Below are 12,931 nucleotides of genomic sequence, written 5' to 3'. Positions count from 1 at the left end.
AGTTGGTATTGACTTCATGAAACTATAGAAAGGCCTTCTTGGAGATAAGCAATTATTGTTATTGAATTTTAAACAGAGTCAGATATAAGACTTAAATCAAATTCTACTTTGTCAGGAAAAGTATATGTAAAGGCACTAGTTGAGTCTAGTTTTAGAGATGTCAGACTTTGCTTGCAAAGCCAATTCACTTTGCAAAAGGGCATGTGTGTAGATCCTGGCATTATTTTAAGAAAGTATTCACAAATTTTTTAAATGCCTGTGAATATTAAGTATTTGGCTTTAAGTAATTGGAATATTTTATAATAGAGCATGTTTATATCCATCTGGCTGAGTCATAACTCCACACACACGAAAATATTCTGCCTGTCCACCCACTTTCCACTTTAGTTAACTGATCCCAGAGTCAACCCAGGAGATAACCAACATCTGGAAAAATGAATAGAAGATGGAAGTGTCAAAGACAGGAGAAAAATTAAACAAGCCGTATAAGAATACAATAGCATCCTTCCCCCATTCCCCAATAAAAGCCTCAGTAAACTAAACTCATCTACATCATCTAAGAGCACATTTAAGAGGCTACTTATCTATGCTGCTGGGATAGGACCCACACACTCATGCACTGTCTCTTTCCCCCTCCTTCCAGAAACAATCATAACCATCACAGGCAGACAAAATACAGTAAATCCCAAAGATGTATGAGTCAGATGTGTGGGCTTGTGTGCATGTGACAGAGAAGAGTAGGGTGAGATGCAAGTTTAGAGATTAAGACATATAGATGTGGGAACTGAATGTCCAAAAGTAAAGATCTAAACTTCAGAATTTCTATCAGTTCTGTTCACCAAACATCCATTGAAGGCTTCCGATAAGCCAGGCTCTACTCTGTGCCCTTGAGATTCTCTTATATATATATGTATATATAGCAAATGTCTAATTAACTTGATCTCAGATATCCTTACCTGAGACAAGTGATGACTTATGCCCATAGTTAGCAGCCTAAGAATGCTTTCTTATGGTTTTCCTTTCTAGTAGCAAAGCATGTCTAATTCCAAAATCACTCTCTATAAGTGGTACAGCCCTTAATGGAAGGCTCAACTCCAGAATGTGGAATTTCACCGATTCTGACATCACAAAGTCAATCATTTAGGAGTCAATTTGTCAAAGCAGATGTTTTCTGAAAGTTCATATTTTACCTTTGAAAGAAATGGCATAACAATTTTCAATTTTTTTCTTGGAAAATGTTCTTCATATCTACTAGTATATGCAAGTCTTAGTTTTGAAATATTTATTCAAAACATGAAGTGTTCACAAACTTCCTCTCTCCCACAGCTTCTAATTTCCTCTCTCTATTGCTAATATCTTATGTAGAGAGATGTGTTAATTCTGCTATGTGATAAAGTGCTAAGAGAGAGATAATGGGGAGGACAAGGTGCAAAAGGAGTTTAATCGGACCACGGCAGAAAGCAGTCTGGGGTGTGAGGAAAGTAGTTGGAGGAGAAAGGGAACTTCATAAGCATGTCTGTGGACTGTATTTTTATCCTCTCCAGCACAAGGATTTTTCATTATTTTGGCTATTAACTGTTAATTATTCTGGCTATTGAATTGTGCATTTGACACTAACCTCAGGCTGAACCATGTGTGTCTAGATGTGATAAGCGCTATAGAAAGGGCACTGCTGCCAGCACCTCCCAACCCAAGCCTCTTGGCTGGAGGTGACTCTTGCTCAGCACACCTCAGATAATATCTCCCCAGATTCAAAGGGAAAAGCAGTGAGAAGAATCCCAAGCAGTTATAACAGATGTAAAGCAGCCAGAGAACTAGAAAAAAAATGAAGAGAGAGGAAAGAATTGTTTCACTGTATGAAAAAGAGGGGAAAATACATGGGAGGAAAGAGTGATGACAGAGAGGGCATAGGGGTGCCAGAGAAGATGGCCTTAACTGAGTCAAGTGTGGTAGAAGTGGTTCACCATGAACGAGTAAGCAGCCCAAAAGGCCTACAAATGATGAGAGCTGAAATAAGCCATTTAGGCCTCAAGTATCAGAGCTAACCTGAAGGGGAGAGGCCCAGGAGGCAAGCACTCTAGGGGTGCACACACACTTTCCCTTCATCCTGCAGAGGCTGGCCGGTAGGGGCAGCATCCTAGCGTCTGTCTAAGCACTGCCATTTCATCATATTTGGTTCAATCAAGAGATCTACTAACCATCCGTTCCCCCTCCTCCATCAGTAATCACCACAGACTTGTCAAAACCCAGAGGAATAAAAGGGTCATATCTTGTATATACAATAGAAAAATCATATTCTCATAAAAGGTCTGATTTAAAAGCAATACTGAAGCAGTGGCAGAGGGAAAAACAATTTTACCTGTGGATCTGAGCAAAGAACTTCAGGTTATTTTTTTCACACTCCCTGCCTGATACAGTTGTCAAGGTCAGAAAGTTAAGTTTTCTAAAAGTACATAACTGTACAATACATTTAAAGGACTTTTCAGAATAAAAGAAGACTTCTGAGAGTGAGGAAATGTGTCTAACTCCCCCAATCCCAGATTTGTATGGAAATAACCAATAAACATAAAAACATGGGGAAACCTATTTTCATTTGCTCATTTACTAAATTTTTACTACACATCAACTGCAGCTTTAGATACCAGGTGTTCCGGTTTGCTAGCTGCCAGAATGTGATATACAAGAAACAGAACGGCTTCTTCTGAAAGGGGAATTTATGATGCACGTTTACAGTTCTAAAGCTGTGAAAATGTCCAAATTAAAGCAAGGCTATAGAAATGTTCAATCTAAGGCAGTCAGGGAGAGATGCCTTGGTTTAAGAAGGATGATGACATCCACGATTTCTCTCTCAACTGAAAAGGCACATGCGAACTTGGTGGTGTCTACTATCTTTCTCTCTCGGCTTCTTATTTCACGAAGCTCCCCTGGGGGCATGTTCCTTCTCCATATCCAAAGATCTCTGGCTGTGCTGGCTTTGCTTCCTTGCTCTAAAAAGGGAATCTCTCCAAAATGTCTACTCTTCTAAAGAATTCCATTAAACTAATCAAGACCAAGAGGGAAAGTCACATCTCCCTCTAATCAAAAATTAATACCCACAGTTGGTGGGTCATACCTCCACAGGAACAAGCAAAAAGCTCACAGCCGGACAGATTGAATGAGGATTAAAGGACATGGCTTTTCTGGGGTCCACCACAGATTCAAACTGGCACACCAGGTAAATAGCTGGATAGATGATATACACGATCCTCCCCCTTCTTTTCTATCTGCCAGAAAACTCCAGCAGCTTTTGTTACATAGACTCTAAAAAAGGTCAGGTGGAGGAAGTCATAAAGACCTATTCAAAACTCTCCTCTGTGAAAAAGCTAATAAAACCCACCCACTCTTCCTAATTCAATGGTAAAGGTGGTTCTCGAGGCAAGTAAATGCAAGGAAAAATCCAGCCTGGCACTTAACCAATGAACTTAATGTTCTATTAGTGCACGGAGGATCAAAAGACAGCTAAACATTTTGTAAACATGATCATCAATGTTAATATTCTATTTATTTATTCTTTAACATATTTATTATCTTTCAAGGGCAGAACATGTGGGTACTGCTAAGGAGCATGCATAGAAGTGAACGACAGAATTCTGTTCTCACAATTCTGTTCTCACATGGCCAACATTCTACCTGGAGAGACGTCATTCTTAGAAAGAGAATACAAACTACACAGGATACACAGCAGCAGTGTCTAAGTACCAACTGAGTGGTAAACTCAGTAAGCAAAACCGATGTCTTGGGTATGCTACAAGAACTTCCAATACATTCTGTTCAAAATGGAACAGCTATCTTTTCCTTTAACCCTGTTCTTCCTCCTCTGTTTCTTTTTTAGTTATGTGGGCTCCATTCACCCCCCTCCAAGCAAGCCCTTCCAATATGTTCCACATTCAATCGGTCACCAAAATCAAAAGTTTCTAAGGCAAAATTGTCCCTTAAATCCAGCTCCTCATACCACCATTGCCTAAATTCAGGTTCTTATTCTCATTCATTTAGACCATTCCAACAGTCTCCTCATAGACCTCCCATCTTTTCTCTGTCCCTATCAAAGAACATCCTTCATTGTGCCAGCAGTTAATGATCCACATTTCTGTTCCCCATTACACAGAAAGCCCAGATTCCTTGGGAAGGCATGGAAGGGCCTTCCTCCTGCAACCTAATGTCCAAGTATCTGTTGATCACCTTAGATCGTCCGCCATTACTCAAACTCATAATGCCCGTTAATGTCATGATATCTTTTCATTTTCAGACCCAGAGTGTGAAATGGCCTCCCTCACCTTCCCCACTCACCCATCACTCTTCTACTCATCCTCTGAGGGTTCCCTAACTTCCTCAGACAGAGGGAGCTGTTTCTTCCTCTGTGCCCCTGACCAACATGCTTCATTTGTCATTGGTTATAGAATTTGTCACACTGAATCATAATCATCCACTCATATGGCTATCTTCTTTACCAAATAGTTGGCTTCTCAAGGATGGGGGTAATGTCTTATTTATCATTGTATTTCTAATGTGTAGAGCAGTGCTTAGTACATAGTGAACACTCAATGAATAACTGAGTTTCAAAGAATGAATGGATGACTATACAGAAAAAAAAAGTCATATTAGAGCAGTCAGATAAGACTTCAAGAAGGAGAGGGTTTATTTATTTATTTATTTATTTATTTATTTATTTATTTCAGGGGAGGGGCGCATAGTCCAGGAATCGAAACGGAGGATAGGATTTAAGCTCCACTTTTTAAAATGGGATAGGAGTTGGAAAAGAAGAAATGAGGCAGAAAGTGTCCACGTAGGGGGAAAGAAAACAAAGGTTTAAGTATTAATGATTTAAAAAACTGTTTTAAGGGTGAGCCATGGTGGCTCAGTGGCAGAGTTCTCACCTGCCATGCCGGAGACCCAGGTTCAATTTCCGGTGCCTGCCCATGTGAAAAAAAAAAAAGATTGTTTTAAAAACAGGAGATCTGTTTGATTGGAGCAAATGATTGTGCATAAACCTGAAGTTCTCATCATAGCATCACAGCTGATTAGGGATCACATTACCTCATCTCCAACTTCTTCTCTAATGCACCCACCCACCCAAATTCTAACTCCACTCCATCCACTATGATCCTAGTTCTGTTTCACCAATACAGCAAGCCTTTCTGCCTTGGGATCTGTTTCTGTTGCTTTTCCCTCTGCCGGCAAAACTACCAAAGGGTGTTTAATGTTGACTTATAACATGATCAGTCCAAATGAGCGTCCTCTGTCACCCTCACTAATGTTGCCTGGGCCCCGCCCTCTCTATCAGAACACCCTGCTTTATTCCTGTATAATGGTCACTGTGCTTTGAAATTTTTATTTATCTATTTTTGTGTATTTCTCTCCCACTCCCCACCCACACTGAATTTCAGTATCTAGAATACTGCCTAGCATACAGTAGTCCTTCAATGAATACTATTTAAATTACCAAATTGTTAGATGAGGCTAAATATCAGGGTGAACAAGGCAGTGAGAGATCTAAACTGAATTGTATGGGGGTGGAGGGTATTGTACAGCACGTATTTTGAATGGTAGTAAATTATCAAAAATGCATTTTTAAAGTATCCTTGAATAACAGATACAACATATATTTAAGAAAGGGAGTCACTGAAAAAAGGCTGTTGAGAAACTCCCAAATATTTATTCTCTTTTAAAATCTTCTATATTTTAATCATTTATCAAAAACACATTTTTAAATAGCTAATTTGGTTGGGCTATGCCATCACTATAATCAACACCAAGGTTTGCAGATTCTAGGCTAATGATATCAATCAATATTTGTTTGTTTTTTAGATTAATATCCTTACAAAAGTACACAGAACACTCACTTTAGTCTTTTCATAATTCTAATGACACTAAAAAAAGTCAGAATAGCAGCCATTAAATCCTGACTCATACTTCTTGGAACCAAAATAAATAGAATTTAAAATAGGCCTATCTGGTTAAAATCCAGTGCAACAAATACTTATATACAGATGTGGTTTCGGTCCCTTCCCTTGTACAATTTGGCCTAATTTTTAGATTTGGGGGTTGAGGAAATGAAATAACAATCATATACCAGACACAGCCTGTGATTTCAGAACACACACACACACACACACACACACACATATATATATATATATATATATAGCAACTGTATGGTTACCCAGAACAGGGGACAGAGTTACCGTAGATCAGAAATTTCACCTGTGGCATGACACATAAAATGATGAGGCTATATGGATTACTTTTAAAGTACTTCCTGTCTGTCATGGTTAGGGACAGGTGTCAACTTGGCCAAGTTGTGGTACCTGTTCATCTGATTGGGCAAGCGCTGGCCTGTCTGTTGCAATGAGGACATTTCATAGGATTAGGTCATGATCACGTCAGCTACATCCACAGCTGATTCCATTTGTAATCAGCCAAAGGGGAGTGTCTTCTGCAATTAGTGATGCTAAATCCAATCATGGGAAGCCTTTTAAGGAGGACTCAGAGGAGACAGGTTGCATTCCTGCTTTGGCTGGTGAGCCTCTCCTGTGGAGTTCATCCAGGCCATCCATTGGAGTCATCGGCTTTGCAGCCTGCCCTGTGGATTTTGGACTCTGCATTCCTACGGTCACGTGAGACACTTTCATAAATTTTATATTTGCAAGTGTTCCCTGTTGATTCTGTTTCTCTAGAGAACCCTAACTAATACATCTTGGTACCAGGAATGGTTCTTAAGGAACAGAATCTTAAAAATGGGTTTTTATGAATGGTTTTCTACTCTGACTGGGCTCAGAGACACTAAGGACTCTGATTCCCATAATCAGAATGACACTCCCAATCCATGGACTGAGTTGGCAAAGGAGATAGTCAAAATATCATCATTCGATTCTCCTAATGCTTCGCTTGTACGAAGCCAGACTCTGGGGGATAATGTTTTTGACACCTTTACAGAGTTTCGTAGAAATAAGAGTCATAGAGATGTTGGTTGGTTGTTGTTAGATACACTGTCTACAGTAAAGGATGAAAGGGATGGGCTTAAGGCTTCAAACAAGAAGCTTAAGTGCCGTCTGAAAGATGTAGAGGTTTTTATGAGTATCCTGAAGGAAAATTTTATTTCCTGTAGCCGTAGACTTGAGATCTCTGAAAATCAGACTCAGAATCTTATTGTTAGAGTAGCAACTTTACAACGTAAACTGAAATCTCAGTCTTGCATGGTGTCTGCCGTTAAAGTGAGGGCATTGATTGGAAAGGAGTGGGACCCTGAAAAATGGGATGGTGACATATGGACTGATAATGATGTTGGGGGTGAGGTTTAAACCCTAGACCATGCTGAGCCTTCTTTAGTAACCCTGTAATAGTCTGCCCTGAGGACATAGCCGCCCCACCTCCAGCCTGCCTTGAGGAATTGGCTACCCAACCTCCTCCTGAAGGGATTAGCCCTAGAGTTATTAATCCTGTTTCACCAGATGAAACTGCAAATGAAAGCCCTGAAGCAAATGGCTTGGAAGATATTTGTAATTCTTTTCATGACCCACCCCTACCACCCCTCATTTCTTCTAGACCTATAACTAGATTAAAGTCCCAACAGGCCCCTAAAGGTGAGGTACAAAGTATCACACATGAGGAGGTACGTTATACTCCAAAAGAACTGTGTGAGTTTTCCAATTTATATAGACAGAAATCTGGGGAATATGTGTGGCAATGGATTTTAAGAGTGTGGGATAATGGTGGGAGGAATATAAGGCTGGATCAGGCTGAATTTATTGATATGGGCCCACTAAGCAGAGATTCTGCATTAAATGTTATAGCTCGAGCAGTTAGAAAAGGTGTTAACAGCTTGTTTGGGTGGTTGGTTGAAACATGGATCAAAAGGTGGCCAACATTACCTGAGGTTGAAATGCCAGAACTGCCCTGGTATAATGTAGATGAGGGGATCCAGAGGCTTAGAGAGATTGAGATGTTAGAGTGGATTTATCATGCAAAGCCTGCTCTTACACCCCAGGAATGTCCAGAGGATGCACCTTTTACCAGAACAGTGAGAAATAAATTTGTGAGACTAGCACCATCATCCCTCAAGAGTTCTGTGGTTGCACTTCTCTGTAGGTCAGATATTACTGTAGGAACTGCTGTCACTGAGCTGGAATCCTTAAACACAATGGGGATGACAGGATCCCGAGTTGGCAGAAGCCAGGTGGCAGCACTTAATCACCAAAGACAGGGTAGATGTGGGTATTATAATAGACAACAAACTCAAAGGAGGCATCAAAATTATATGACACGCAGAGATTTGTGGCATTGGCTAGTAAATCATGGGGTGCCTAGAAATACAATAGAAGTGCAGTCTACTAAATTCTTGTTGGAGCTGTATAAACAAAAGAGTTCTAGGTCAAGGGAACAGAAGTCTAACCTGAATTACAAAAACACAGAGTCACGGCCCCTTAACCAATTTCCAGACTTGAAACAGTTTACAGACCCTAAGCCCCTTGAATGAAGGGGAGGCCAGGTCCCTATGGGGGAGAAACCTGTTACACTGCCACAAATTTATACTGTTAACCTTCCTCTAAGTCTTCCCCAAGGAGACCGACGGCGTTTTACCAGGGTAACTGTGCACTGGGGAAAAGGAAATGATCAGATATTTCGGGGATTATTAGACACTGGTTCAGAAGTGACATTAATTCCAGGGGACCCAAAACGTCACTCTGGACCACCAGTCAGAGTGGGGGCTTATGGAGGCCAGGTGATCAATGGAGTTTTAGCTCAGGTCCGTCTCACAGTGGGTCCAGTGGGCCCCCGGACCCATCCTGTAGTTATTTCCCCAGTTCCAGAATGTATAATTGGCATAGACATACTGAGCAACTGGCAGAATCCCCACGTTGGTTCTCTAACTCATGCAGTGAGGGCTATTATGGTGGGAAAGGCCAAGTGGAAGCCACTAGAACTGCCCCTACCAAGCAAAATAGTAAATCAAAAGCAATACCGTATTCCTGGAGGGATTGCAGAGATTACTGCCACTCTTAAGGACTTGAAAGATGCAGGGGTGGTGATTCCCACCACATCCCCGTTCAACTCTCCTATTTGGCCTGTGCAGAAAACAGATGGGTCTTGGAGAATGACAGTGGATTATCATAAACTCAACGAGGTGGTAACTCCAATTGCAGCTGCTGTTCCAGATGTAGTATCATTGCTTGAGCAAATCAATACATCCCCTGGTACCTGGTATGCAGCTATTGATCTGGCAAATGCTTTTTTCTCAATAGCTATTAGTAAGGACCACCAAAAACAGTTTGCTTTCAGCTGGCAAGGTCAGCAATATACTTTCACTGTCCTACCTCAGGGGTATATCAACTCTCCAGCCCTATGTCATAATCTTGTTCGCAGAGACCTTGATCGTTTCTCCCTCCCACAAGACATCACACTGGTTCATTATATTGATGATATCATGTTGATTGGACCTAGTGAGCAAGAAGTAGCAACTACTCTAGATTTACTGGTAAGGCATTTGCGTGTCAGAGGATGGGAGATAAATCCAACAAAAATACAGGGGCCTTCCACCTCAGTAAAATTTTTAGGTGTCCAGTGGTGTGGGGCATGTCGAGATATCCCTTCTAAGGTGAAGGATAAATTGCTGCATCTGGCCCCTCCCACATCCAAAAAAGAGGCACAACGCCTAGTTGGTCTTTTTGGATTTTGGCGACAACATATTCCTCATTTGGGTGTGCTACTCCGGCCCATGTATCGAGTGACCAGAAAAGCTGCTAATTTTGAGTGGGGACCTGAACAAGAGGAGGCTCTGCAACAGGTCCAGGCTGCTGTGCAAGCTGCTCTGCCACTTGGGCCATATGATCCAGCAGATCCAATGGTGCTGGAAGTGTCAGTGGCAAATAGAGATGCTGTCTGAAGCCTTTGGCAGGCCCCTATAGGAGAATCACAACACAGACCCTTAGGATTTTGGAGCAAAGCCTTATCATCTGCTGCAGATAACTACTCTCCTTTTGAGAAACAGCTTTTGGCCTGCTACTGGGCCTTAGTAGAGACTGAACGCTTAACCATGGGCCACCAAGTTACCATGAGACCTGAGTTGCCTATCATGAGTTGGGTGTTGTCTGACCCACCAAGCCATAAAGTTGGGCGTGCACAGCAGCACTCTATTGTAAAGTGGAAATGGTATATACGAGATAGAGCCAGAGCAGGTCCTGAAGGCACAAGTAAGTTACATGAAGAAGTGGCACAAATGCCCATGGTTTCCACTCCTGCTGCCACATTACCTTCTCTTTCCCAGACCAGAGCTATGGGCTCTTGGGGAGTTCCTTACAGTGAATTGACTGAGGAAGAGAAAACTCGGGCCTGGTTTACAGACGGTTCAGCACGATATGCAGGTACCACCCGAAAGTGGACAGCTGCAGCATTACAACCCCTTTCTGGGGTGTCCTTGAAGGACAGTGGTGAGGGGAAATCCTCCCAGTGGGCAGAACTTCGAGCAGTGCACCTGGTTGTTCATTTTGCTTGGAAGGAAAACTGGCCAGAGGTGCGTTTGTATACTGACTCATGGGCTGTTGCTAATGGTTTGGCTGGGTGGTCAGGGACTTGGAAAGACCATAATTGGAAAATTGGTGACAAAGAGGTCTGGGGAAGAAGTATGTGGATAGACCTTTCTGAGTGGGCTAAAAACATGAAGATATTTGTGTCCCATGTGAATGCACACCAGAGGGTGACTTCAGCAGAGGAAGATTTTAATAATCAAGTGGATAAGATGACCCATTCTATGGATACCAGTCAGCCTCTTTCCCCAGCAACTCCTGTTATTGCCCAATGGGCTCATGAACAAAGTGGTCATGGTGGTAGGGATGGAGGTTATGCATGGGCTCAGCAACACGGACTTCCATTCACCAAGGCTGACCTGGCTACAGCCACTGCTGAGTGCCCAATCTGCCAGCAGCAGAGACCCACACTCAGCCCCCGATATGGCACCATTCCCCGAGGTGAACAGCCAGCTACATGGTGGCAGGTTGATTACATTGGACCACTCCCTTCATGGAAGGGGCAGCGATTTGTTCTAACTGGAATAGACACATACTCTGGATATGGGTTTGCTTTCCCTGCACGCAATGCTTCTGCCAAAACTACTATCCGTGGGCTTACAGAATGCCTTATCCATCGTCATGGTATTCCACATAGCATTGCTTCGGATCAAGGAACACACTTCACAGCAAATGAAGTGCGGGAATGGGCACATGCTCATGGAATTCTCTGGTCTTACCATGTTCCCCATCATCCAGAAGCTGCTGGATTGATAGAACGGTGGAATGGCCTTTGAAAACTCAATTACGGTGCCAACTAGGTCGCAAAAACTTGAAAGGCTGGGGTAATGTTCTCCAGGAAGCTGTGTATGCTCTGAATCAGCGTCCGCTGTATGGTGCTGTTTCTCCCATAGCCAGGATCCATGGGTCCAGGAACCAAGGGGTGGAAATGGGTGTGGTGCCACTCACTATTACTCCTAGTGATCCACTAGGAAAATTTTTGATTCCTGTCCCTGCTACCCTGAGTTCTGCTGGTCTATAGGTCTTAGTTCCAAAACGGAGTGTGCTTTCTTCAGGAGAAACAACAGTGATACCACTGAACTGGAAGTTAAGATTGCCACCTGGCCACTTTGGGCTACTTATGCCTCTGGATCAACACACCAAGAAGGGGATTACATTATTGTCTGGGGTAATTGACCCTGACTATCAGAAGGAAGTAGGACTGCAACTACATAATGGAGGTAAAGAAGAGTTTTCTTGGAATATAGGAGATCCCCTGGGGCATCTATCAGTACTACCATGCCCTGTGATTAAAATCAATGGAAAACTACAACAACACAATACAGGCAGGACCACTAATGGCTCTGAGACTTCAGGAATGAAGGTTTGGTTCACCCCACCAGGCAAAGAACCACGGCCAGCTGAAGTGCTTGCTGAGGGGAAAGGGAACATGGAATGGGTAGTGGAAGAAGGTAGTGATAAATATGAACTTCGACCACGTGATCAGTTACAGAAACGAGGACTGTAATGCTGTTTTGTTTGTGTTATACTATTTAAGTTGTAAGATATCAAGTTTAAGAATGAATGTTGCCCAAGGATTTGTACGCTATTCTGGAGAGATTTAATGTGTTTCCAGTTATATGCAGGACAGTTGAGTATTGTCAGGTAAAAGAAAAAATGTGTGCTTATTTGTTTTCATTTGGAAATTAAGTATGGTCTAAGGTAATATCTATATATCTATATATCTATATATATATCTATATGTGCCAAGTTGACAAGGGGTGGACTGTCATGGTTAGGGACAGGTGTCAACTTGGCCAAGTTGTGGTACCTGTTCATCTGATTGGGCAAGCGCTGGCCTGTCTGTTGCAATGAGGACATTTCATAGGATTAGGTCATGATCACGTCAGCTACATCCACAGCTGATTCCATTTGTAATCAGCCAAAGGGGAGTGTCTTCTGCAATTAGTGATGCTAAATCCAATCATGGGAAGCCTTTTAAGGAGGACTCAGAGGAGACAGGTTGCATTCCTGCTTTGGCTGGTGAGCCTCTCCTGTGGAGTTCATCCAGGCCATCCATTGGAGTCATCGGCTTTGCAGCCTGCCCTGTGGATTTTGGACTCTGCATTCCTACGGTCACGTGAGACACTTTCCTAAATTTTATATTTGCAAGTGTTCCCTGTTATTCTGTTTCTCTAGAGAACCCTAACTAATACACTGTCTTAGATATCTAAGATTCTATCCTGAGTAAAAGCCTAGAGTACTCAATTTAACTATGTAATCATGATCTCCACTGATGATCAAAGATATATAAATGCTTCCAAGTCTACATATGGTATTCCTGGCACCTCATCACTGCTTTATTCTTTACAGAAGTAACTTTTTTATTTATT

General features: G+C 42.2%; 1 protein-coding gene across 3 annotated transcripts in view; it reads right to left on the bottom strand.

Moving 5' to 3' along the window:
* SLC35F1 (solute carrier family 35 member F1) overlaps positions 1-12,931 on the bottom strand; it is a 430,621-nt gene that overhangs the window by 299,695 nt on the left and 117,995 nt on the right. The window contains exon 1 of one of the 3 annotated variants that reach the window (XM_077162754.1): positions 957-1,602. The exons of the other annotated variants lie outside the window; for them this stretch is intronic. The gene's annotated coding sequence lies outside the window, so the exon portion shown is untranslated. Of the gene's footprint in view, positions 1-956; positions 1,603-12,931 lie in introns of those variants that run through there. 3 annotated transcript variants of the gene reach the window in all.

The sequence above is a fragment of the Tamandua tetradactyla genome, chromosome 5 (genome assembly GCF_023851605.1).
Source record: "Tamandua tetradactyla isolate mTamTet1 chromosome 5, mTamTet1.pri, whole genome shotgun sequence".
NCBI lineage: Eukaryota > Metazoa > Chordata > Mammalia > Pilosa > Myrmecophagidae > Tamandua > Tamandua tetradactyla.
Note: the sequence above shows the minus strand (reverse complement) of the source record. Positions and strands in the feature narration are given on the sequence as shown.